The sequence below is a fragment of the Bidens hawaiensis genome, unplaced genomic scaffold (assembly GCF_021521415.1).
Source record: "Bidens hawaiensis isolate Kalapana, Puna unplaced genomic scaffold, B.hawaiensis_p1.1 tig00025768_1, whole genome shotgun sequence".
Classification (NCBI taxonomy): domain Eukaryota; kingdom Viridiplantae; phylum Streptophyta; class Magnoliopsida; order Asterales; family Asteraceae; genus Bidens; species Bidens hawaiensis.
In genome coordinates, this window is record NW_027505060.1 from 50,114 (window position 1) to 77,817 (window position 27,704).

The window sequence follows — 27,704 nt, forward strand, 5'->3', positions numbered from 1 at the left end:
CCGGCCTTACCATATCCTCTTATGTCACATTTTTCAACTATATCTTTTTGTCGCAAATTATTGTTAGTGCAATGATTATTTATTGGTCCTTAATTAATGCGCAATGAAAAAGTCAAGACAATGAATGAACGGCTTTGTATGTGTCTTGATGCATACATACGAAACTAAGTTCAAGGTGTTGGCATAAGAGTTGGAGGTGAATCCAAGAGGAATATTCTACACCATCAAATCTGCCAACCCTATAAAAACCTTAGTGCATTTTGCATTAAGTTCCTCAAAAGTTAACAATGGATATTTCTCACACTGATTCCCAAAAACTCAGTCCACAACCAGGTGCGTTAACTTCGCGTTACTATCTGCATTTTAAGTTTTGAAGTCTAGATTTTGGGTTGTATTTCCGGGAATTTGAACATATTTGTAACATGAATTTTTTTTTTAATAGTTAGTTAATTGTGATGAAAAATTTAAAAATTGCTATAACTGACGGATTTGTAATAAAATATAACGAAGTCCGAAAGGGCGTCTCAAATTGGTTACAATATGTGATGTGACCTTAATTGTCTGTCGTGAATCCGTCGCTAGTTGGTCCTAGCAAATGACGAAATAGTTTCCTAAAGTTTCATGACAGAAAAAGAGGTTATTGATCGTGAATTTTGTATAGATCTTGGTTTAGTTTTCCAGGAATTTGAACACATTTGTAAACATCACGGAATATTTAAAGAGAAAAAAGTTCAGTTTGCAACTAAAAATATACTATATGAACGTAAGAATTAGCAGTATTATTAATTAATACTATAATTACAATAAATTTGTGGTGAAGATACATAGTAAAAGAAGTTTAGAACTCACTCACAAACTAGATGTTACGGAATAACTCACAAATGTCGTGAATCCGTCGCTAATTTGTCGGTGTTAAGTACTAGGAAAGTGGTTCAGTTGCTTAATTTTCATTTCTTTCAAATTCTATGTTTCTGATTAATTAAAGTTTCATATCCAGAACTAGAGGTCAATGATTGTCCGGTCGAGCAAGTGCGATTAACCGTCCCGACAACTGACGATCCAACACTGCCTTGTTTAACTTTCCGGACATGGTTTCTAGGCATCATATCATGTAGTGTTCTTGCTTTCTTGAACCAGTTTTTCGGTTACCGACAAAACGCGTTATCAGTGTCTTCAGTTATAGCACAAATTATTGTTCTTCCGGCTGGAAAAATAATGGCCGCAAGTCTACCCACAAAAAGATTTAGAATCCTTAGATGGTCATTTTCATTGAACCCGGGACCTTTCAACATGAAGGAACATGTGCTTATTACTATATTAGCGAATGCAGGTTCCAGTTGGGTTTATGCTGTTGGGATTATTACTATTGTTAAAGCCTTCTACCATACCGATATTCATCCACTTGCAGCTTTGTTGTTAACACAAAGTACTCAGGTTAGTTTCTACATGTTATGTAATATGTTAGTTAAGTTAATACATAGTTGAAGGAGATACAACCAAGAAAAGAGTTTGATAAAGTACATAGAATTAATCTTGAGAAAAAAAATGATATAATATTGAGTGTCACGATTACAACACACCTTGATTTATAACTAACTAGTTTTTCTACCCGGCGCATTGCGTCGAGGCAGCTGGCAAAACCCCTGTGTTGAAACATGGGCATTGGTAAAACCCGAGCGTTACCACGATGAGTCGACACGAATTCGGTCAGCATCGGTTGCGTTCGTTACAATATACCATTGGTAAAATTTGAGTGTTAAAACTTTAAAAATTAATTCGTCACGTTAACATATAAAAACATTAACATATAAGAAAACAAAATATTTAAGACGATGTTTATTTGGTTGGCAAACCCGGTCGGTGATAAAACACAAATGTTGTCGGTCCTGGGCATTGAGGCTATAACTTGACACGAATTCGGTCGGGTATGTTTATGTGTCTTACGGTAGCGGAACTAAAACTATAAAAAAAATATATAAAACTTGAGGTGGACCAACGACCAGATTGGGGGGGGGGGTCGATAGCATTGTCGGTCATGGGCTTTAAATAAGGCCGTGAATTTGCGCGAATTTGGTTGGTTTCTTTCAGATTTGTTATGATACCGTAACAAAAACAAAAAAAATTGACATTTGATCGGTTTCCTTTACATGTATTATGGTAACTAAATTACATATGGCATGTTTTACAAATTATTTGGCTTTATGATTATCCCTTGACATAATTTACGTTATGTCATTTTTATAAAGCCATAAAACATACTCCCTCCGTCCCATTATAAATGTCCTAGTTTGATTTTTCAAGTCTTCGTTGTTTAACTTTGACCAACAATATTTTTGTTTGTGTTATACTACTTGGTGTAAAATATATGAATAGATTGGGTTTTAAATGTATTTTACATTGATATAATTTTCACCAGGTATTATATGACACGAACAAAAATATTTACGATCAAGGTTGTAAAAGAACGACTTGAAAAGTGAAACTAAGACACTTATAATGGGACGGAGGGAGTATCATGTTTGCAGGTTGGTGGGTTAACCTGAACACGATACAAACCCAAAGGTCGTGTTACAAACATGAAGCTAAACACGGCACCGATATCAGTTTAACCCCCAAAAAGAATTTTATTTAGTGTTTTTTTTGTTATATATATACCTTAAGCAATTGTGTCTAAAAGATACCAGTTTATTGTATTTTGACATAAAAGTACCAAATAGTTCACGTTATTATATAGAGATATCATCTAAAAAAAGAAGTTAGTAAAAAAAAAATAATAAATGGGTTACTCTAGTCAATCCGTAAACCCGTCTTGTTGAAATGAACACAACTTGTTTAGCTGAGCGTGTTCACAACTTTGATCCAAAATCACAAGCCTCTTTAGTTCGAACCCAAAGCCACACATATTGTTTTAGATGTTCCCTTTCTTTTTTATGTTAGTGTATTTCCCTAGCCCATTTCTCTATATATATCCACTTGATTCATTACATGTTTCCTGGCTATTGGGTCAACACCGCTAACTATTTGCATAAGTATTGGTGTTACTAATATCTTTGATGGATATATTTTTTTAAATGTTTGTATTTTTTGGATGAGAAAAAAACAGCTTCTTGGATTTGGATGGGCTGGTCTATTCCGAAAGTTTTTAGTTGACTCTCCATACATGTGGTGGCCTTCTAGTCTCATTCAAGTTTCCTTGTTCAGGTTACATTCCTCACCAAATTTCAGTATATATCAACTTGATTACATACTTTCGGTCTGTTCCACCATCTTAAAAACTCAAAACTTAGTATTATTAAAATAAAAAAAAAATTGTACATTAATCTTCTTTTATGGGTATGGGCGACTCATACCGTACGTAATGGGTGGGCCCGCCCGACGGTAAAATCCGAATCAACTAACCTAAGCTTGAACCGTAGGGCATTACATGAGGAAGAGAAGAGGCCAAAAGGGGGTCTATCAAGGGTGCAGTTCTTCACAATTGTGCTAATATCTAGCTTTTCATACTATGTGGTTCCCAATTACCTATTCCAATCCATCACCGCGCTCTCGATCGTATGCTGGATATGGAAGGATTCCTTCAAAGCTCAACAAATCGGCTCAGGCCTTAAAGGGTTCGGTATTGGAGCTTTTGGCCTTGATTGGGCAACGGTTGCAGGTTTCCTCGGAAGCCCTTTAGCCACCCCCGGGTTTGCTATGGTGAATATGTTGGTCGGATACGTGATCATCTTTTACATGGTGATTCCGTTATCTTACTGGAACAATTGGTACGAGGCTAGAAGATTTCCCATGTATTCTTTCAAGACATATCATGCTGATGGAACAAAGTACAATGTTTCAAAGGTTTTGAACCAAACATCATTTTCCTTCAATCAAGCAGGATATGATGAGTATGGAAAAGTTAACCTTAGCATATTGTTTGTACTAGCTTATGGTCTAAGCTTTGCAACGTTGGCTGCCACCATATCCCATGTGATTCTTTTCCATGGAAGGTATATCCCTAACCTTTTATGAGTGATGGTTTATCTTTAAATTTTTTATTTGAAGTTCACTAGAGGGCTTTCTAATACGATGGAGGCATCAGTTGGAAATCCCTCAGTGTAACACCCCAGCCCGATTAGGGCTGACGTGTCACTCGATACGATAAATAAAAATTCAAATTCAAAGGTTTAAAATCATTCAAAACCCAAAAAGGTTCAATATTAATGAAAACGAAAATAAATAAAGTTGTTTCACTCAAAAGAAATTATTTAAGTTCCCCTTTTTCCAACTTCTAGACTTTTACTTTTACTCTCTTATCACACGTTCCCCGGACTCCCTTGAGTGCCTGTAACAATTTAAAGAAAACACAACACAAAGAAACACGGATGAGCCAAATATTGCCCAGTAACGGAGGAAAATAGCAGTAACAAACGGTGAAAAACAATGCAATACAATAAACGATCAAAGGAGAAACAAGTACAGTCTATGAGCCGGTAACACTAACAATACGCTGAACGATCAGTTATGAATCAGTACAATAACAATATATTGGAAATACCCATGTGAGCCCAGTAACAGTAACAATAACAGTATGTACATTAGCTGCAGACTAATGCACCAGTAATTAAGTGAGATAGGAATGTGGGCATACACACCTAGCCATCTCACTCCAGTAACACTTTACCTAGGATCGATCCATACGCCTCTTAGTAATCAGTATACGCTCTCATCGCACAATAATAGAGACGTTGTGGACTAATTACTCAGCCACAGAAAGAGCACGTCAAAGGTGCCTCGATTGACGCCCTACGTCCCCATAGGTGGATAAATGCTCGGATTGAGGTCAAATAAAGACAATAACAATGGTCAATATCAATATAATATGTCTCAATAACAATCGGTCAATGTACAACGTTCTATTAGGAACATGCGATAATGAGTGCAATAAAATATAGTATATCGCATGCATGACAATTCCACTTATCAATTGAACAATAACAATATGCAACAAATAAAGAACGAAACTATTTAATGACGGTGACGCAATACTATGAATCAACTCAATAATTATAACGCGATTAACGACTCAAGAATCCATATACTATGAGAGCAAAGACACGGTATGACGCTACTAGTGCAAGGCCACGAAACCCATACACTATGAGAATGATGAAAACAATATTTAGGCTACAAGTAAAAGAACACAGAATCCGTACCTTATAAGCGAATGGCAAAAACTGTAAGAAGACTTAAACTTTGATTAAATGTCGCGAGAACCCTCGACGGTTGCTATAACGATGTGGATTCGTGGCTGCGGACTTCAGCGACGATGTCGGGTTTTGATTTCCAGCAAGTGGCGACAACAGCGGCTAGCTTCGACTCCGGAAAACAGAGCGGATTTCCTTCTAGGCGGTGGATTTTCGGTGGCGGTACTTAGCGGGTTCCGGTGGCAGCGGCTTTATGCAGAAACAGAGAGAGCGGAGGCGAATGGTGGTGTGTGACTACCAGAGGCGTCGGCACGCGGTAGCTACGGTTTCTCTGGCGAGTTGCAAGGCGGCTGCGGTGGTGTTAGTGATAGAGAAAGAATACGATTTAGGGTATTATTATCCAGGAAAATAAAAATCTTGAAGTGTTATCGTATATATATATATATATATTAAAACGAATTATAAACACGATCAAATTCCTAATGAAATTGGTTGTTTGTTGCTCACGGTTTTGATGGAAAGTCATGTAACACCCCGACCGATGGCGGATTATACATCGGGGCGCTACGAATTGTTTCATTACTCGTGACACTATTTGGGTGTCAATATTTGATAAATACATTTCATTGCGCATGCGCATAACACACCATAAAGTAACATAAATCACATATCATAACTCATAATATTCAAATACATAAATTTGTCTTGTTATATTTTAAACTAGGTCCAAAGTAAAAGAAAACATCCTACGTGTCCTCGAGTTTCCAAAAGCAGCTACAGCAAACCTGAACATGTGTTAAAATAAAACGTCAACACTTGCGTGTCGGTGAGAAATCAAGTTTAATAGATATAAATAGATAATAACAAAGCACTGCGCGCAACATGTGTATAACTGGTGTTCAACATAGTGTGTAAACAGATTGTGATCAAGCCTAAATAGATCATAGCTCATAGTTCATAGCGTGCTCCAAATCGAGCAAAAACAAATAATCATTCGTGTATGTGCAAACAAACCAAGAAAATCGTAACAATAGGTCTCCCGTGTTTATCTAATGGATCCATGAAAACTTCGGAATAGGCCGATCAAAGCGGTTAATGATCAACACATACAAATATACAACACTAGTAAACGTCCATAACACATGGGTTTTGCGCACATAATTTCATAAACAAGTTTAAGACTCAAGTTGTACGAACACATGAACATTCCAAAACGCTAAAAATAAAAGAGGATTAGGTACGAGATTACTCACTTGTAAAAGGTGTGTTGAAAGATAATGCAAGAACCAACTTTTAAACAAGCGAAAGTTAACCTATAAATAAGAGATTATTGGTTTAACGATTGGTTTTTATGTCTTGAATATATGTAAGTCACTTAAACAAATTATTTAAAAAAAAATTATATATTATTTATTTACCGAGATTTCTGGGCAGAAAAGAAGAGAAGACGGATTGCAAAGAGGGGAGTTGGAGGCGTCGCTGAGGATCTTCGGCTGAGAGTAAGGGAGAAAGATTTTGGGGAGTGTTTAAGTATTTAATTATCCAAGAAATTAGTTTTATTTATAGGAAAACCCTAGGGAACACATCCCTTGAATTGGGGAAAAAGATCTTATCAAATCAAAGCAAAAGATATCAAAAGCAAGAGATATGGTGGCAGCTGCAGGGGATGGGGAAGGCTGACAGGTTACTGTTCATAGCATGGGAGGGGTCAGTCAAAGTACTGTTCAAGACATGGAAAAGAAGATTTTAAAAGATTATGCCAGTTACTTTTTCAAACAACCAAGAGGGTTGGTAAGCAAGCTGCGCCGAAAGTGACTTTTAGGACAGATGTCAGATCTGGCCTACTGTGCCCATACCTTGGCAGGTATAGCACAGAAGATAAGATATTTCAAAAGCATACAGGCTGGCTTAAACTGGAGAAAAGACTTAAGTGTCTAGCGCGAGAAGGCTTGAGTGCGCGAGGGCGAAGGCAGACAGAACAATCCTTAGCGCGCCGCGGGAAGAACTACAATCCTTTGCGCGCCGCGGGAACAGTTCGCCTCGCGTATCGCAGGAACAGCTGGTCTTCACGCAGGCTTCCTTGTAAGGAGTCTGGCGCGTGGAGCTGCGCAGACATCCTTAGGCGGGAAGAACCAAAGGATAAGCAAAGAGTTAAGAGAAAAAGGGGTTCAAGGCTTAAGGGTTAAGCAGAGGGGCGGGACGGCGACAAGAGAGAAAAAGGGGCGGGACGGCGGAAAGGAATTATTATTATTATCATTATTATTATTAGTAATATATATATATATATATTTGATAAATTTATAAAGATTATAATCAAATTTTAAATCTTAAAATCGGATCCGAAAACGGGTACCTGGGTCGGGTCGGATTTGGGCAGTTGTCACAGTCTTCCCTACTTTAAGAAATTTCGTCCCGAAATTTACCTCGAAGTAGGATGCGCAGAGAAAAGGTGCGGGTATTTGATCTTCATTTGATCTTCCCTTTCCCAAGTGAACTCGGCTCCGCGCTTGGACTCCCAGCGAACTTTGACAATAGGGATGCGACTGCGCTTGGTTTGCTTCACCTCGCGATCCATAATCTCAACAGGCTTCTCAACGAAATGCATAGACTCATCAACTTGAACTCCATCAAGTGGTATGTGGAGGTTCTCGTCAGCTAAACATTTCTTGAGATTGGATACATGGAACGTTGGATGCACATTGCTGAGCGCGGGCGGCAGGTCCAGTTTGTAGGCAACCTTTCCCACTCTCGCAAGAATCTTGAACGGACCAACATAACGAGGTGCAAGCTTACATTTCTTCCCAAAGCGGACAACACCCTTCCAGGGCGACACTTTGAGGAGAACAAGATCACCAACTAGAAATTCGAGAGGCTTCCGCCTGCGATCTGCGTAACTCTTCTGTCGGCTTCTTGCAGTCAGCAGATGATCACGGATCTTGGCGATTTTATCGGTTGTCTCTTGAACTAGTTCGGGTCCTGTGATTTGAACTTCACCCACTTCGTTCCAACAAATCGGTGAGCGGCACTTTCGACCGTAAAGTGCTTCAAATGGGGCCATACCGATGCTGGAATGATAGCTGTTATTATAAGAGAACTCGATCAGAGGTAGGTGTGAATCCCAATTACCTCCAAAATCAAGAACACAAGATCGAAGCATATCCTCAAGGGTTTGGATGGTTCGCTCAGACTGTCCGTCAGTCTGAGGATGATATGCAGTACTCATGTCCAAACGAGTTCCTAACGCAGATTGGAGAGATTTCCAAAAGCGAGATATAAAACGGCCATCGCGATCGGATATGATGCTCAAGGGAGTACCATGACGGCAGACAATTTCTTTGACATATAGATGCGCAAGTTGTTCAACACGGTAGGTTTCACGAATGGGCAGAAAGTGGGCAGACTTGGTCAATCGATCCACTATTACCCAAATGCTATCATGTTTGCTTGCGGTCGAGGGTAACTTGGTGATAAAGTCCATTGCTATACTTTCCCATTTCCACGTAGGAATTTCTGGTTGTTCGAGCAAACCAGATGGGCGTTGATGTTCAGCTTTTACCTTAGAACAAGTTAGGCATTTAGCTACGAACACAGCAATATCCTTTTTCATACCGGGCCACCAATAAGTAAGGCGCAAATCTTTGTACATTTTGTCAGCGCCAGGATGAATGGAATATCGAGTTTTGTGCGCTTCACTCAGTATGTCAGTGCGAAGAATCTCATCATTGGGAATCCAGATGCGATTGAGATAACAGAGAGTTCCATTCAGGTTAGGGACTAGATGCGCTTCCGCACCACACGCTAACTCGGCGCGTAGGTTGCCTTTGCTGATCGATGCGCGCTGCGCGTCGCGAATGCGCGATTCATGATTGCTTTGGATCGGCGCGAAGTGAAGCTGCGTGCGCGGCAAAATACAGTTGAGTTGACTGGGTTTGCGACTGAGCGCATTGGCTACCACATTAGCCTTTCCAGGGTGATATCGGATCTCACAATCGTAATCGCTGATGAGTTCGTTCCATCGGCGTTGTCTCATGTTAAGTTCATTTTCATCAAAAATGTGCTGAAGGCTTTTATGGTCGGTGTAAATGATGCACTTAGTACCATAGAGGTAGTGTCTCCAGATTTTTAAGGCAAATACAACTGCGCCAAGTTCGAGGTCGTGAGTCGTATAATTCTTTTCATGAATTTTGAGTTGCCTTGACGCGTAAGCGATAACCTTGCCTCGTTGCATAAGTACACAACCGAGACCTTGGTTGGAGGCATCACAATAAACGACAAGGTCGTCAGTACCCTCTGGTAACGTTAGAACAGGAGCTTCGCACAACTTTCGCTTGAGCGTTTGAAAGGCTTCTTCTTGCTTCGAGCCCCAAATATACGGTTTGCCTTTGTGCGTTAATGCTGTTAAAGGCAAGGCGATTTTTGAGAAGTTCGAAATGAATCGCCGGTAGTAACCAGCTAAGCCCAAAAAGGAACGGATTTCGGTAGGTGTGGTCGGTGTAATCCAGTGCTTGATTGCTTCAATTTTGGATGGGTCGACATGAATACCCATCTTGTTTACAACATGACCAAGAAACTGTACTTCGTCAGACCAAAACTCACACTTGGAGAGTTTGGCATAGAGTTGTTCGGTTCGAAGCTTTTGCAACACCAACAGAAGATGTTGTTCATGCTCGGCCTTGGTTTTGGAATATACCAGAACGTCATAGATAAACACGATCACGAATTGGTCCAAGAAAGGCCTACACACCCGGTTCATTAGATCCATGAAGACAGCGGGTGCGTTGGTTAAACCGAAGGGCATGACCAAGAATTCAAAATGACCGTAGCGGGTTCGAAAGGCAGTTTTGGGAATATCTACTTCGCGGATACGCAACTGGTGATAGCCAGAACGGAGATCGATTTTGGAGAAACAAGAGGCACCTTGGAGTTGGTCAAAGAGGTCGTCAATACGCGGTAAGGGGTACCGGTTCTTAATGGTGAGCTTGTTCAGCTCGCGGTAATCGATACACATGCGAAACGAACCGTCTTTCTTTTTAACGAACAAAACCGGAGCACCCCACGGCGAAGAGCTAGGGCGAATGAATCCTTTATCGGTCAACTCTTGAAGTTGACTTGCTAATTCTTGCATTTCAGCGGGTGCAAGTCGATAAGGAGATTTGGCTACGGGGGATGCACCAGGAACAAGATCAACACGAAACTCGACTTCCCGAGCGGGAGGTAAACCAGAAAGATCTTCGGGAAAGACTTCAGGAAAGTCACGCACGATGGGGATTTCATGAAGTTTCTTCTTTCCTTCATCGGGTTTGACCACATGAGCTAAGAACGCGACACATTTCTTTCGTAAAAGTCTTCGGGCTTCAGTGCATGACATAAGTTTAAGACCGTTAGATGGTTTCTCGCCGTAGATATGAAGATCTTGACCATTTTCACGAGGAATGCGAATCAATTTCTTGGCGCAGATTACTTCGGCGCGATTTTGCGAGAGCCAGTCCATACCAATAATAACATCAAAACTTCCAAGAGGCATGGGAATGAGGTCGATTAGAAAATCGTGTTCATTAAGGTTAAGCGTGCAATCTTTGATCACGGAGTTTATTATAATTGTTTCACCGTTAGCCATTTCAACTGTAAAGTTTCCGTTTAAGTTTATTCGCGGTCGCGCAAGTTTTTGTTCAAATGCGCGAGAAATAAAACTCCTATCGGCGCCAGTATCAAAAAGTATAGATGCATATTGTCCGTTAAGTAAAAATATACCATTAACCACGTCATTATTCGCTTGCGCTTGGTGCGCGGTTATATTAAAAGCTCGTCCGCGCGCCACTTGGTTTGAAATTTGGTTAACCGGATTAGCTTGCGTAATTTGTACTTGCAGTCTCGGGCATGCGTTCCGGAAATGACGGGGGTCACCGCAGTTATAGCACGACCTGGGTCGTGGATTATGGTATGTTGATTGTGGGTTTTGCGGGTAGGTTGGTGGTGTTTGCGCGATTGGGTTGGCGGGAAGGACTCTACAGTACTCAGCAGTGTGACCAATACGGCCACATCGGTTGCATTGTCGACACGGGGCTTGAGTTGGGTGATGAAGTTTACAGGTTGGGCAAAAGGGTTGGTTTCCTGTGTAAGGTTTCTTAGTTGACGGGGCAGGGAGCGCGGAATTGGTTAAGGCATAGTTATGGACTACAGGGGGTGTTGGGTAGGTTGACAGTGGGTTAGGAGCGTGTACTGGAGGTTGGTAGGCGGGTTGCTGGACAATGAGCGGGTTGGTAAGCGCGTAGGCTTGATGATTGGGTTTGTGCCTGCGTTTGAGGTTGTTACGGTTTGAGGGTTCTGGCTTGGTTTCTGTTGGTTCTGGGACAGTCTTGGTGAGTTTGGTCTTCTCGGCTCCCCGCAGGAACAGGGTTCCTGCCCTGACATGGTTGTCGCTGAGCACAGCGGCCAACTCGATGGCGTCAGAGAGGGTTACTGGGTTCCTGGCCCATACAGAATCTTGAATTTCCATGGGGAGACCCCCAAGAAACTTTTCGATGGCGCGGCGGGAAGGGGTAACTAGGTGCGGGACAAGCAAACTTAGTTCGTGAAAGCGCGTAGCGTACTCGCGCGCTTCGCCACTGTACTGTTTCAAGTTCCAAAATTCCTCCTCAAGGCGCTTTACTTCGTTGGGAGGGCAGAATTCTCGAGTCAAAAGATCCTTGAATTCCTCCCAGAGCATGCTAGAAGCAGCCTCTGCGCCACGCGCGTGAGCTACTCCGTTCCACCATGTAAGCGCCCTTGATTCCAGGACACTTGAGGCGTATAAGGTTCGTCGGTCTGGAGGGCAATGGGTATGGAGGAAGGTGTTCTCAATTTTCTCGAGCCATTGGAGCATTACGGTGGCTCCTTCGAGCCCTGTGAATTTCGGAGGGTTACCCGCATTAAAGGACTTAATATTGTATCCGGAGGGGTTGGTATTATTTTGATTTAAGGCTTGGGCTATTGCGACGGCCATTTCCTGGGAACGACGCTGCATACGTCTGCGCGAGGCTTCTCTCCTCTGATGACGGCGAGCTGATAGCGGAGGCATTCTATAAAAGTTTTAGTTTTTGTTAATATCCTGGTATGGGAAATCGTTTTAGCGCAAAGTATATCATTGTAAAGCTTGTTTCGCGGAGTTAAATGCTATCAAATTTTGAAGTAAAATATGAATTTAAATGCAAACTTAATACAGGTAATGAATTCGAATTGAAAATCGACAATTCATGCATCACCATGACTTTTCAAATCTTCAATTTAAAATATACGAGTAAATGAGTATTGGAGGTTGACAATTCATGTATCACCATGACTTTTCAAATCTTCAATTTTAGAACATAAAGTTAATGGGGATTGAAAATCAACTATTCATGTATCACCATGACTTTTCGGATTTTCAATGTTAAGTCCCAACAACAAACGAATATGTAAGTAAAGAAACGAATTGAAATTTAACAATAAAAATCGAAAGATCGCGGATAAAATATGAAATCATGTGCTGCGTATGCGCAAGCATATTTTATAAATATCGAGTAATTAACAATTAGCGCGCAATCATGAGATTTTTCTCATGCGCGAGAAAGGACTCTTAGGTATTCTAGGTCGTTACGTCTAACCACCTAATCCTAAAGTCACGGAGCTCTGATACCAATCTGTAACACCCCGACCGATGGCGGATTATACATCGGGGCGCTACGAATTGTTTCATTACTCGTGACACTATTTGGGTGTCAATATTTGATAAATACATTTCATTGCGCATGCGCATAACACACCATAAAGTAACATAAATCACATATCATAACTCATAATATTCAAATACATAAATTTGTCTTGTTATATTTTAAACTAGGTCCAAAGTAAAAGAAAACATCCTACGTGTCCTCGAGTTTCCAAAAGCAGCTACAGCAAACCTGAACATGTGTTAAAATAAAACGTCAACACTTGCGTGTCGGTGAGAAATCAAGTTTAATAGATATAAATAGATAATAACAAAGCACTGCGCGCAACATGTGTATAACTGGTGTTCAACATAGTGTGTAAACAGATTGTGATCAAGCCTAAATAGATCATAGCTCATAGTTCATAGCGTGCTCCAAATCGAGCAAAAACAAATAATCATTCGTGTATGTGCAAACAAACCAAGAAAATCGTAACAATAGGTCTCCCGTGTTTATCTAATGGATCCATGAAAACTTCGGAATAGGCCGATCAAAGCGGTTAATGATCAACACATACAAATATACAACACTAGTAAACGTCCATAACACATGGGTTTTGCGCACATAATTTCATAAACAAGTTTAAGACTCAAGTTGTACGAACACATGAACATCCCAAAACGTTAAAAATAAAAGGGGATTAGGTACGAGATTACTCACTTGTAAAAGGTGCGTTGAAAGATAATGCAAGAACCAACTTTTAAACAAGCGAAAGTTAACCTATAAATAAGAGATTATTGGTTTAACGATTGGTTTTTATGTCTTGAATATATGTAAGTCACTTAAACAAATTATTTAAAAAAAATTATATATTATTTATTTACCGAGATTTCTGGGCAGAAAAGAAGAGAAGACGGATTGCAAAGAGGGGAGTTGGAGGCGTCGCTGAGGATCTTCGGCTGAGAGTAAGGGAGAAAGATTTTGGGGAGTGTTTAAGTGTTTAATTATCCAAGAAATTAGTTTTATTTATAGGAAAACCCTAGGGAACACATCCCTTGAATTGGGGAAAAAGATCTTATCAAATCAAAGCAAAAGATATCAAAAGCAAGAGATATGGTGGCAGCTGCAGGGGATTGGGAAGGTTGACAGGTTACTGTTCATAGCATGGGAGGGGTCAGTCAAAGTACTGTTCAAGACATGGAAAAGAAGATTTTAAAAGATTATGCCAGTTACTTTTTCTAACAACCAAGAGGGTTGGTAAGCAAGCTGCGCCGAAAGTGACTTTTCGGACAGATGTCAGATCTGGCCTACTGTGCCCATACCTTGGCAGGTATAGCACAGAAGATAAGATATTTCAAAAGCATACAGGCTGGCTTAAACTGGAGAAAAGACTTAAGTGTCTAGCGCGAGAAGGCTTGAGTGCGCGAGGGCGAAGGCAGACAGAACAATCCTTAGCGCGCCGCGGGAAGAACTACAATCCTTTGCGCGCCGCGGGAACAGTTCGCCTCGCGTATCACAGGAACAGCTGGTCTTCACGCAGGCTTCCTTGTAAGGAGTCTGGCGCGTGGAGCTGCGCAGACATCCTTAGGCGGGAAGAACCAAAGGACAAGCAAAGAGTTAAGAGAAAAAGGGGTTCAAGGCTTAAGGGTTAAGCAGAGGGGCGGGACGGCGACAAGAGAGAAAAAGGGGCGGGACGGCGGAAAGGAATTATTATTATTATCATTATTATTATTAGTAATTATATATATATCTGATAAATTTATAAAGATTATAATCAAATTTTAAATCTTAAAATCGGATCCGAAAACGGGTACCTGGGTCGGGTCGGATTTGGGCAGTTGTCACAAGTCAAGCAGATGTTTCACCAATTAGTTACAATTTGACTTCATTATTATTATTATATACATTTTTATGCATGCACTGATTTTCTTTATTATTACTCACATGTTGATTAGATAATATTTATTTTATATATCACGTTCGGTTAGTCGACATTATTATTCGATCAGTTTTACTAGCTATCAACTCGTTTTAAACTCGACACATTAATTGATATTTATATATTTTTGGGTTTTGATTTTCGTATATTACAATTCTACCTCCCTTAAAAGAAATATCGTCCTCGAAATTTACGTTATACTTCATTACATGTTCGGATATTTCAACACTCTACCCCCTAAAAAAAATTTCGGCCTCGAAATTTAAGACTTCTAAAACATGGAACTATATTATACAATAGATAGACAATACGTTTGACAGAGAGGTAGCAACAACTAAAAGAACAAAGAGTTGAAGAGGCACACATTTTAAGAAATTTGGCAGAAATTACGAGAATGCAAAGTGGGTTACCCCGACATCAGCTAGCACGTATAAGGCACATCAGTTAAGGAAAACAAATCATACTAAAAAGATTACCACCTAATGTATCGATAACTCTAAGACACGAACAACTAAACGAAACTAGAATCAATGAGCACATGCAGATCACGATTCTTAGGAATAAATAAGAGTTGATCCCTTTAGTGTTAGAACGTTTTAATATCAGAACGAATAGTTCATGATACGAATCGGATGAAGAAGAAAAAAAGAGATGAAATCCTAGCCCAACGTCTACCCAATCCTCACATGTCCTATTTATTTAGGTTTTAAAACAAAATAATTTTTTTTTAAAGTTTCGACAGGAAAAAGCCTAAGCTCTGATACCATATCTGTAACACTCCAGCCCGATTAGGGCTGACGTGTCACTCGATACGATAAATAAAAATCCAAATTCAAAGGTTTAAAATCATTCAAAACCCAAAAAGGTTCAATATCAATGAAAACGAAAATAAATAAAGTTGTTTCACTCAAAAGAAATTATTTAAGTTCCCCTTTTTCCAACTTCTAGACTTTTACTTTTACTCTCTTAGCACACGTTCCCCGGAATCCCTTGAGTACCTGTAACAATTTAAAGAAAACACAACACAAAGAAACACAGATGAGCCAAATATTGCCCAGTAACGGAGGAAAATAGCAGTAACAAACGGTGAAGAACAATGCAATACAATAAACGATCATAGGAGAAACAAGTACAGTCTATGAGCCGGAAACACTAACAATACACTGAACGATCAGTTATGAATCAGTACAATAACAATATATTAGAAATACCCATGTGAGCCCAGTAACAGTAACAATAACAGTATGTACATTAGCTGCAGACTAATGCACCAGTAATTAAGTGAGATAGGAATGTGGGCATACACACCTAGCCATCTCACTCCAGTAACACTTTACCTAGGATCGATCCATACGCCTCTTAGTAATCAGTATACGCTCTCATCGCACAATAAAATAGAGACGCTGTGGACTAATCGCTCCGCCACATAAAGAGCACATCAAAGGTGCCAGGATTGACGCCCTACGTCCCCATAGGTGGATAAATGCTCGGGTATTGAGGTCAAATGAAGACAATAACAATGGTCAATATCAATATAATATGTCTCAATAACAATCGGTCAATGTACAACGGTCTATTAGGAACATGCGATAATGAGTGCAATAAAATATAGTATATCGCATGCATGACAATTCCACTTATCAATTGAACAATAACAATATGCAACAAATAAAGAACGAAACTATTTAATGACGGTGACGCAATACTATGAATCAACTCAATAATTATAACGCGATTAACGACTCAAGAATCCATATACTATGAGAGCAAAGACACGGTATGACGCTACTAGTGCAAGGCCACGAAACCCATACACTATGAGATGGTGAAAACAATATTTAGGCTACAAGTAAAAGAACACAGAATCCGTACCTTATAAGCGAATGGCAAAAACTGTAAGAAGACTTAAACTTTGATTAAATGTCGCGAGAACCCTCGACGGTTGCTATAACGATGTGGATTCGTGGCTGCGGATTTCAGCGACGATGTCGGGTTTTGATTTCCAGCAAGTGGCGACAACAGCGGCTAGCTTCGACTCCGGCTAACAGAGCGGATTTCCTTCTAGGCGGTGGATTTTCGGTGGCGGTACTTAGCGGGTTCCGGTGGCAGCGGCTTAATGCAGAAACACAGAGAGCGGAGGCGAATGGTGGTGTGTGACCACCAGAGGCGTCGGCACGCGGTAGGTACAGTTTCTCCGGTGAGTTGCAAGGCGGCTGCGGTGGTGTTAGTGGTAGAGAAAGAATACGATTTAGGGTATTATTATCCAGGAAAATAAAAATCTTGAAGTGTTATCGTATATATATATTAAAACGAATTATAAACACGATCAAATTCCTAATGAAATTGGTTGTTTGTTGCTCACGTTTTTGATGGAAAGTCTTGCAGATGTTTCACCAATTAGTTACAATTTGACTTCATTATTATTATTATATACATATTTATGCATGCACTGATTTTCTTTATTATTACTCACATGTTGATTAGATAATATTTATTTTATATATCACGTTCGGTTAGTCGACATTATTATTTGATCAGGTTTTACTAGCTATCAATTCATTTTAAACTCTACACATTAATTGATATTTATATATTTTTGGGTTTTGATTTTCGTATATTACACTCAGTGAAAAGCGCATATGTGTCATGCCCTAAAGTACGACAGAATATGTCGGGACATGACATAATTTGTATCATAGCTTAAAAGACACTAAGATAATTACACATGTCAATATCTAAATTATTATTTCATATAACGATCAAATGCACAAAAGCATAACAACGATTTCAAAAGAAAGAAATAAACAACACAATCAAAGACTTAAAATGTAAATTGTTCTTTATTCATCATTGCAACCTAAGATTCAATCTATTTTTATTCTTATAGAATGGAAATGCTAATTTTTATACAATATTTAGTCTTGTTATTCCCCAAATCATAAACCCTAGAATCCTATTTGGTTTAATTGATCAACGTTGATTAAAATTGATTTGAGGTTAATGTTTATCGATTAAAAAAGAACTCAAAGCATATAACAATTACCTGAAACCGTAACAAAATGAGGGTGAACGACAAATTAGGGTTACGACACCAACTAGATTGTGAAATCGATCTTAAAAGCAAGGTACGATGCAATTAGGTTAGGGTTTATAGTCTTGATGATGTGAGCAAGGTGTGGTGGGGTTTAATTGAATTATAATCGTGATTATATAGTGTAATTAGGCCGTATAAGTCATGGTTTGTTAAAGACGCAAAAACGGAATCAATTAGCTGAATAAATTAGCTGTTAGATTATTACTATTTTCTATAATTAGAGTGTTCACCTCATTTAAAAAAAATAGAACTTTGTCCACCTCATTTCTTTAACTAAACCCTCGATCTAACCATAAGATATACATACTCTTTTGCTCTTCTCTGTCAGCAAGTTAACCACCACCACACAACCATCGAGCCACCACCATATAGCCACGGAATCACCACCGCTATACAATTCCGACGACCATTGTATTACAACCCCGATTGAACCCTACCTGAAGGGCCGGCGATGGTACTAATACTAATTGCCAAAGCCAGAGGAAACAACCGTAGACCAACGAGACTTCCACCGCATCTCACATCACTTGGCCATCATTAGACAACCACACAATTTCTTGACAACCCCCCCCCCCCCTCCCACTCATCATATCTGTATTATTAAAACCCTTTTGATTTTCCGGCGACTCGTTAATAAACACCCTCAATTTTCCGGCTACCCATCAAATCGATATTCTCCATTCACTCAATGTCTAAATATATCTACCCCTTTCTCCCTCTCAACTGAAATCGGCCATAAACCTGCAAATTTCAGGTCTGAATGAGGGGTGATGGTGGCTATCAGAATTGAGTAACTGCGGCGTCGATGGTTTTTGGTGTTGGCTGTGGTGGTTTTCAATATTGTTTGGGTGGTTTTCAAAGGTGGCCGTGAAGATCTTTGGTGTTGGGGGTGGTTTTGATAGGTAGAGGATGTATTCAATGGTGGAAATAGTGGTGGTCTTCATATAAAAGAAAAAAAAAGAAAAATAAAGAAAATAACAAAGTTACCAAATTAGTACTGACTTAATAGACAAAATAGATTGGGTTAGGAAAAATTACTAAAATAGCAAGTTTTAGAAAAATGAAATAGCTATTTGTAATAAATTTAAAAACGGTACCAAAGTTGCATAATTAGATAAAACACATCTATTAAAATAGCAATTAACTCTATTTTTTCGTTAATTGTACAAGAGTGGTAAAAGGTTTTTTTTAAGAAATTAGAGTTAAAAATTAAGGATACATAAACAAAAACCGTGTCCGGTTATTCAAATAAATTTTAGCTAATGTTATAAGTACATGTTAATAACAAAAAAATGATTAATAACAAAAATTGATTAAAAATGAAAATTTAAAAATATAACCTAACAATCGGTCTTGGGGAGACTCGAACTTGCGCCCCTAGCTGATTCATAGCTTACAAAACATGTGTTGGCCATCAGGTCAGAGTCTAAACATGATTATAGAATGGAAATGCTAATTTTTATACAATATTTAGTCTTGTTCTTCCCCAAATCATAAACCCTAGAATCCTATTTGGTTTAATTGATCAACGTTGATTAAATTGATTTGAGGTTAACGTTTATCGATTAAAAAAGAACTCAAAGCATATAACAATTACCTGACACCGTAACAAAACGAGGGTGAACAACAAATTAGGGTTACGACACCAACTAGATTGTGAAATTGATCTTAAATGCAAGGTACCATGCAATTAGGTTAGGGTTTATAGTCTCGATGATATGAGGAAGGTGTGGTGGGGTTTAAATGAATTATAATCGTGTTTATATACTGTAATGAGGCCGTATAAGTCATGGTTTGTTAAAGAAGCAAAAACGAATTAATTAGCTGAATCAATTAGCTGTTAGATTATTATTATTTTCTATAATTAAAGTGTCCATCTCATTTAAAATTTAAATAGAAATTTGTCCACATCATTTCTTTAACAAAACCCTCGATCAAACTATAAGATATACATACTCTTTTACTCTTCTCTGCCAAAAAGTTAACCACCACCACATAGCAACTGAATCACCACCACTATGTAATTCAGGCGACCATTGTATTACAACCCCGGTTGGCGATGATTCTAATACTAATACTAATTTCCAAAGCTAGAGGAAACAACCGTAGACTAACGAGACTACCACCGCATCTCACATCACTTGGCCACCATTCGACAATCACACATTTTCCTGAGAAACCTCCCCCCCCCCCCTCTCCCTCTCATCAGATCTGAATTGCTAAAAACCCTTTTGGTTTTCCGGCGAATCGTCAAGAAAAAACACCCTTGATTTTCTGGCTACCCATCAAAATCGATATTCTCCATTCACTCAATGTCTCATTCTATCTACCCCTTACTCCCTCTCAACTGAAATCGGCCATAAACCTGCAAAATTCATATCTGAATGAGGGGCGATGGTGGCTATCAGAAGTGATTAGCTGCGGCGTCGGTGGTTTTTGGTGTTGGCGGTGGTGGTTTTTGATATTGTTTGGCTGGTTTTCAAAGGTGGCATTGACGGTCTTTGGTGGTGGTGGTGGTTTTTGATAGGTAGAGGATGTCTTCAGTGGTGTAATAGTGGTGGTCTTCATATAAAAGAAAAATAAAGAAAATAACGTAGTACTTAATAGAAAAAGTAGATGGGGTTAGGAAAAAAGTTCTAAAGTTTTAAAAAAGTGAAGTAGCTATTTGTAATAAATTCAAAAACGCTACCAAAGTTACATACTTAGACAAAACACAGGTACTAAAATAACATTTAACTCTATTTTTTTTCAGTTAATTATACACTCGCAAATGTTTATAGATGTGCTGAACAATTCATCTATGTGGTTAGAGTTTGCTATTCAACAAAATTCTAAATTATACGGATAAAAATGAAGAAGAGAACCTAATAGAGATGTAAAATATAAAAAATCTATGTATTTTATAGACAAAAATAGAAACAGAAAAGTTGATATGAATCCCGTGTGGACACAAGTCAACCGTTAGTAGCAATCAAGTTCTTACCAACATAATTTCAGCCATCTGTAGGTTTTGACGGTAGCCATGGACAAATATTAATAAAATTTACTTATGGATTTCTTTTTATTTTTCAATTCTATGTTGCTTATGGACAAATATTTATTCCTTTTTTCTTTTGGGTCGTCCGTTGGTAACTATTGACATGCTTGAGTTGTTGGTGATAGTCAATTTTCTAAGACTGATCGTTTTCGTCAAATGGTCAGGACAATTTGGGAGCAAACAAAGGCATCAATCAGGACAAATATAGGGGATGTACATACTAGGATGATGAAGAAAAACTATGAAACTGTCCCTGAATGGTGGTTTCATTGTCTTCTGATACTGGTGATTGGACTTGCTTTGCTTACATGTGAAGGCTTTGGGAGGCAGTTGCAGCTTCCTTACTGGGGAATCATTTTGGCAATCGCTTTGGCTTCTCTCTTCACCTTGCCCATTGGCGTTATTGTTGCCACCACAAACCAGGTGAAATTATTTATGCATCTTTGCATTATATTTTTTTTTGAACGGCCAACTAAGTAACGCCGGGTACTTCGTACGTGGCCCCCATTGGCTAAAGGTAGCCCGAGCCGGCCACTAGTCCAGACGGACGGAGCCCCTAGCGGTCCACCTGTTGAGGGATTCACCGGATAAAGCCCGACCCCCAAGCCCGTCAAACAGCATGACAGCGAGGAGCCGGTAAAACCGGGTGAGATCAGGGCTCGAACCCTGGCAAGCCAGAGTCATCCCTTATATCTCCCATATAAATTGGTTGTAGTGAGATTTGAACCCCATACCTCTCGCTAGTAAAGTGAATGCTCTACCATTGAGCCACATCCAATTTATGCATCTTTGCATTATATACCTAGTATCTTTGACGTCAACCATATCGACCAATTATAAATTACTTTTTTATTTATATATTTATAGTTCTATTATTTATTGTTATATTAAAAAATAATAAATATTACACTTTTTACTCTTACCTTTCAATTGATTTAACATTTTTAGACATGCTTTTATTTTTATGAGATAAGAACATCCGTAATGGCTCTTTAGAGCTGGCGTTTTTGAGCATAACGCCGGGGGCACACTGCCCCTCCCCCTCTCGTGTTTTGGGGTTTTTTTCCGAGCGTTTTGTATAAAACACGAGATTTGGCTCAAATATAAAAAAAAAACTATCCGTTGGGGGTGGGGGGTTACCATTAGGAGCCGTGGAAGGGATCTGGAGATGGGTTAACGTTGACACCGCCGGTGAGTAACTCCGGCAGCGGCAGCGGTGAAGGAGGAGGTGGTGGAAGGAGACCTTGTTTTCTGATTTGGCTTCGAGTTTGCGGCGGAGGAGGAGGCAATGGAAGGAGACCTTGTTTTTTGATTTTGCTTCGAGCTTGCGGCGGAGGAGGAGGCGGCTGCGGCGTGAGTATTTGGTTTCTAGTTTGGTTTTGGAATGAAATGGAAGAGTTTTGGTTGGTGTGTGTCCCAGTAGAATGTTAACAAAAAGAAATATTGGGTTGGTGTCTTGGTGGGTGTTGGGTTGGTGTCTTGGTGGTTAACGAAAACCCGATCGAATGTCAATTTTGTTTTTGTTTCGATACCGTAAAAAACGTGTTAAAGACCGATCGAATGCCAAATTTGCTTTTGTTTTGTTTTAGTTTCGGTACCGCAATGAAACCGATTGAGTTGAATAGAATCACCGTCTTGACGCTCAGTTGAAACCGATTTTTTTTTGTTTATGAGTTTAATGTATTTTTTTTATTTTAATGTAGTTTTTTAATTATATATTTAATTATTAGGAAAATTGGTTTTTATTGGTCCCAACTATTTTATTTTTTCCGGCGCTGGTCCCAACTATCATTTTGGCTGGCAACGGTCCCAACTTTCACATACGTTGAATCCACCAGTCCGCGACTAACTGGGTACTAACTCCGTTAGGTAAAATCTGATGTGTCGTCCTAGTTGTCAAAATCAGATGACATGGGCATCTTACGTGGACCGGCTGTGTATTATAACCAACGTTTTATACTTAAACATTATACAAACATAAATTCCCAAATTATACAACCCTAAATCCCCAAATTCTCTCTAACTCAAGAACCATAATTCACTTTTAAGAGATGTTTACCCAAGAAACACGGGCGAGGAGGTCAGTCTGCAGATAGATTTGATCGTCTTCGAACAAAGAAACGCCACAATTACGTGAGAAAAGTCCCTGAGCTGGCGACACAGTTTTTCACCAATCCGTCATCTAGTCAACCTAATGTGTCTGGACTTATCTTAGCTGGATCTGCTGATTTAAAAAGCGAGCTGAGCCGGTCTGGTATGTTTGATCCTCATCTGCAGGCCAAAATCTTAAATGTGGTTGATGTTGCTTATGGAGGTCGGGACGGTTTCAGACTGACCTCCTCGCCCTTGTTTCTTGGGTAAACATCTCTTCAAAGTGAATTAAGGTTCTTGAGTTAGAGAGAATTTGGGGATTTATGTTGTATAATTTGGGAATTTATGTTTGTATAATGTATAATACACAGCCTGTCCACGTAGGATGCCCATGTCATCTGATTTGACAACTAGGACGACACATCAGATTTTACCTAACGGAGTTAGTACTCCGTTAGTCGCGGACTGGTGGATTCAACGTATGTGAAAGTTGGGACCGTTGCCAGCCAAATGATAGTCGGGACCAGGACCGACAAAAATAAAATAGTTGGGACCAATAAAAACTAATTTTCCTAATTATTAAAATGAATTATTATTTAAAAAAACAAATAAAATTAATAGTGACTGGACGCCACGTGACGCATAATGCCTGGGAGTGAGGCTTTATGACCATACCATGTTTTTATAAAAAGCCATAACTCTGATTAGAGGTCATGTGACGCATAACACCTAGGACACGGACTTTATAACTACTAATGGTCTAAGCTTGGCATGATGGAAATCTAGTGCGCGAGAAAACACATGTGAAGAATTAGTTGATTGGTAACTTTGTAAACGTAAAAGTCATTTTCATTGGAATAAAGGTTGTCTTTTAAATCTTGAGCTATTTAAAAACTATCAAATTTGTCATTTTTGTATTGTAATGTTCGCCTATTTAGAAATATATTGTACAATTTTAGATCTTAAACATATTTTTTGTTATAAAAAACGTCTATATATTACACATTGTTCTTTGCCACATGAATAGGTTTGGTTGGATATGATGTGTCAAAATGGGGGTTTGAGACCGGACATGTAAGAGTATGAGGCAAGATGTTTAAAGTTAATCAATCTTGATTCAAGTACATATTATAATACAAAGGGTTTCAAAAAACTTTAAAAAAAATCAATAGAAAAATAATAACTTAAAATATAAATAAAAAACGAAAAAAGTAAAACAATTAAAATGTTTACCCCGCCGTCCTTGTTCGTTAAAAAAAAATAAGAAAAAAAAGAAACTCATTTCTTCTCAGTTCAGGTTCTTTTTCGTGTTTTCTTCGGTTCAGTTTTGGTTCTTTTTCCGTTTTGGCCAGTTTTGGTTTATGTTCGGTTTGATTTCTCGGTTTCGATTCGGTTTCGTGGATTTTGTTTGAAATAAAATAGGATGGAGATTGTCTTAGGGTGTGTTTGGGATTGCTTATTTAAGTGAAAAATGACGTTTTGTTAAAAGACCTTATTAACCTATGATTTTTTATAAAGAAGTTTTCAAAAACACGTTTGGATTAGTTTATGTGTTGAGGAAAACCAAAATGACTAAAAAGGACACTCTTTCTAAAAGGAGTGTAATGGGTTTTGAGGGTTGGATGGGTGTAATAGGTAAATTAAATCATTAAGTTAATAAGTTACAAATTCCTAACTTTTCAAAACCCCTTAATTTTGCCTTCTCATTAAGTTAAAATCCATAAGGCTTGCCAAACATCTTATACACCTTATTAACTTTTCAAAAAATTTATAAGTTATAAGCTGATGAAAATAATGAATCCCAAACCCCCCCTTATTCTAACACATAAACAAACTCACTCTATCCCATAACAAAAACTCATTAGCATTTCCCCAACCCATATCTTTGAAAAAAACTTTTCATCCATCATGACCCATTTCAGTTTTAAAAGTTATTCATATTGACCCAAAACAACCGATTTGAATTTGTGTTTACCACCCATTTATTGATTTGTCTTGATTAACTTATTGCTTAAATCGTTCAGGGTGTCGGACTTAATGTCATCACAGAGCTGATCATAGGATATCTATACCCCGGCAGACCACTTGCCAACGTGGTATTCAAAACCTATGGTGACAACAGCATGCGACAAGCCTTACAGTTTCTAAGTGACTTCAAACTAGGCCATTATTTGAAGATCCCACCAAAGTCCATGTTCATTGTTCAGGTACAAATTAATACACACACAAATAATAAATAAATAAACACCTGAAAGTTCAGGTATAAATCCTTCTCAATTAGTCATACTAATCACATTTATTACCTGAAAGTTGGTAGGAAAAATCATCGCATCAACCGTATACTTTGCTACATCTTGGTGGCTCGTCACAACAGTCGAGTTCATGTGACCCGGCCAATCTACCAGTGGGCAGCCCGTGGACCTGCCCAGGAGAAGATGTTTTCTACAACGCGTCAATAATATGGGGATTGGTGGGACCGCAACGCATGTTTGGAAACCTCGGGTTGTAATCAAAAATGAACTACTTCTTTCTGTTTGGAATACTTGCACCGGTGCCCTTTTGGTTTCTTTCACGCAAGTACCCCGAGTGGAAATGGCCTCGACTTGTTAATATACCAATCCTTATAAACTGTCCCGGACCACCAGCTAAAGCAGTGAACTATAATATGTGGTTTGCTGTGGGGATGTTTTTTAACTTTGTTGTTTACAAGAGGTTCAAGAGCTGGTGGGCGCGGCATAATTATATATTGTCAGCTGGTCTTGATGCGGGGGTGGCATTCATGGCTATCCTTTGCTATTTGGTGTTACAAAATAGGAATATTAATGGACCAGAGTGGTGGGGTTTAGAGGTGGATGATCATTGTCCACTGCCCAATTGTCCTTCAGTTCCTGGTACTGTCCAGGTTCCAGGATGTCCCGTAATCCAATGAAATATCCTAGTTCTAACGCTTCATATATATGTTGTGTTGAAAAGTAGAAAGTTAACACAAGGTGTATGTTACAAGAATGAATGTTATGACATTTAAGAATTATGACTATGCTTTGATCTTGTTTAAAATGCATCTTTTATACAAAATATAAGAGAATCCAAAGAAAAGTAGAGTGGCATAACCGATGATTTGATTTAGATTTTCTTGATCATTTATTTTAGTTATGAACGGTTCGGTCCAGTTTTTCTCAGTTGAAACTTAACACAATAAACCAATTATTACGGACACTCTTTGACATATTTAAATTAGTTCATATGATAGTAACAAATTGTGTAGTCAAAGATTGCAACCATCTCTCTATATATATCTCAATATTAAATGGAAAGTATGAACAATTGATACCATTGATATATGGTATGCACACATCTCCATCAAGTCCCGATTAGACTACTACCCATTGTCGCTACAGTGCCAACCACTTCACCCCTGTATTTGACTCCGATCATCATTCAACTTATAGCCACAACCCATTTACTTATATTGGGTGATCTCTGCTGTTCTATAAAGATGGTTATAGTGGAGCAACTCTTGATTGGAAAATCAAAAATAATATGTAGAGCATATTTGTTAACATTAACTTAAACGTCTATAGATGGGGTTTTAATGTTTTATCTTATGTTCTTTAAGCTATTTATTTCTTGCAAAAATACAACATTTGAAACTTATTCCATATTCAAGCAAAAAATAAGAACATTTTTAGGAAACCTATATCTTATAAACTCTATCATGTTATCCCATGGTTCCTTGACACATGTTCCCTGAAACAAATCTTGATAGATATCATTAATCAAGGCCATGACAATCATTCCCTAGGCTTTCTTGTCAATTGACATCATTTTCTATCATCCTTAGGATATTGGAAAGTAGCTCTAAAAGCAATAACTATCCTCTAGTAGGGCTGAACAATTAGTACTATAATACCCATACTATACCAATAATTAGATACGATATTGTTTTCTTGAACGGCTAACAAAAACTTTATTATATAAACAAAAGGAACACCTAGCAAGAAGCTAGCAATCAACACCAAAAAAAAATCCAAAACAACATAAAAATACAACTAGCCGAAGCTACCAACCACCTAATTACATTACAAAATTAAAAGAAACTCAACGATTTTATCTCGCTTATGATATTATTTATACCGCGATATTTACCATCAAACACCAAAGAACTTCTTACCTTCAAAAGACACCAAATTGTAGTAAGGCACACTACATGAAACGCCTTAGCCGTACGGGTAGGAAGCCGAGAGAACTTATACACTTCCAACAAGTCACGAGTAGAGAACGCATAAATATTTAGGACTTTACACCAACCGGTAATAAAAACTCCACACCATTCGGGCAAAATGACATGAAACAAAAAGATGTTCCGCCGTCTCTAAATCTTCTAGTTGTCGGCTCAGTCGTCGGCAACTGAGCACATACCGATTCTTTCTTTTATGCTTCTAACCAAAAACCGGAACCATCATCTAAACCCCAGGTAGGGCGGTCCTTTCTTGCATATAACTGGACATTTTGACATGCAAGTAACAAACCCCTTAGTTCATTAATTTCAGACAGAATTACAGAAATTGTCCTTTATATTTGTATCAAATTTCAGTGGCTGTCCTTTATCTTTAAAATTGAAGTAATTTGTAGTTTACATTTTATAAATGCTACACCGTTTGTCCTACAACCCTAACCGAATTAGTTTTTC

The 27,704-nt window shown here is 38.6% G+C and overlaps 1 pseudogene across 1 annotated transcript; it reads left to right on the plus strand.

The window, feature by feature from the left end:
- LOC143610356 (oligopeptide transporter 5-like) lies at positions 1-26,071 on the plus strand (annotated as a pseudogene). The gene is made up of 7 exons (XR_013149576.1): positions 1-333; positions 998-1,434; positions 3,104-3,201; positions 3,417-3,989; positions 21,088-21,346; positions 25,039-25,221; positions 25,325-26,071. The product of XR_013149576.1 is annotated as an oligopeptide transporter 5-like (transcript).
- The last annotated feature ends 1,633 nt before the right edge of the window (positions 26,072-27,704 follow it).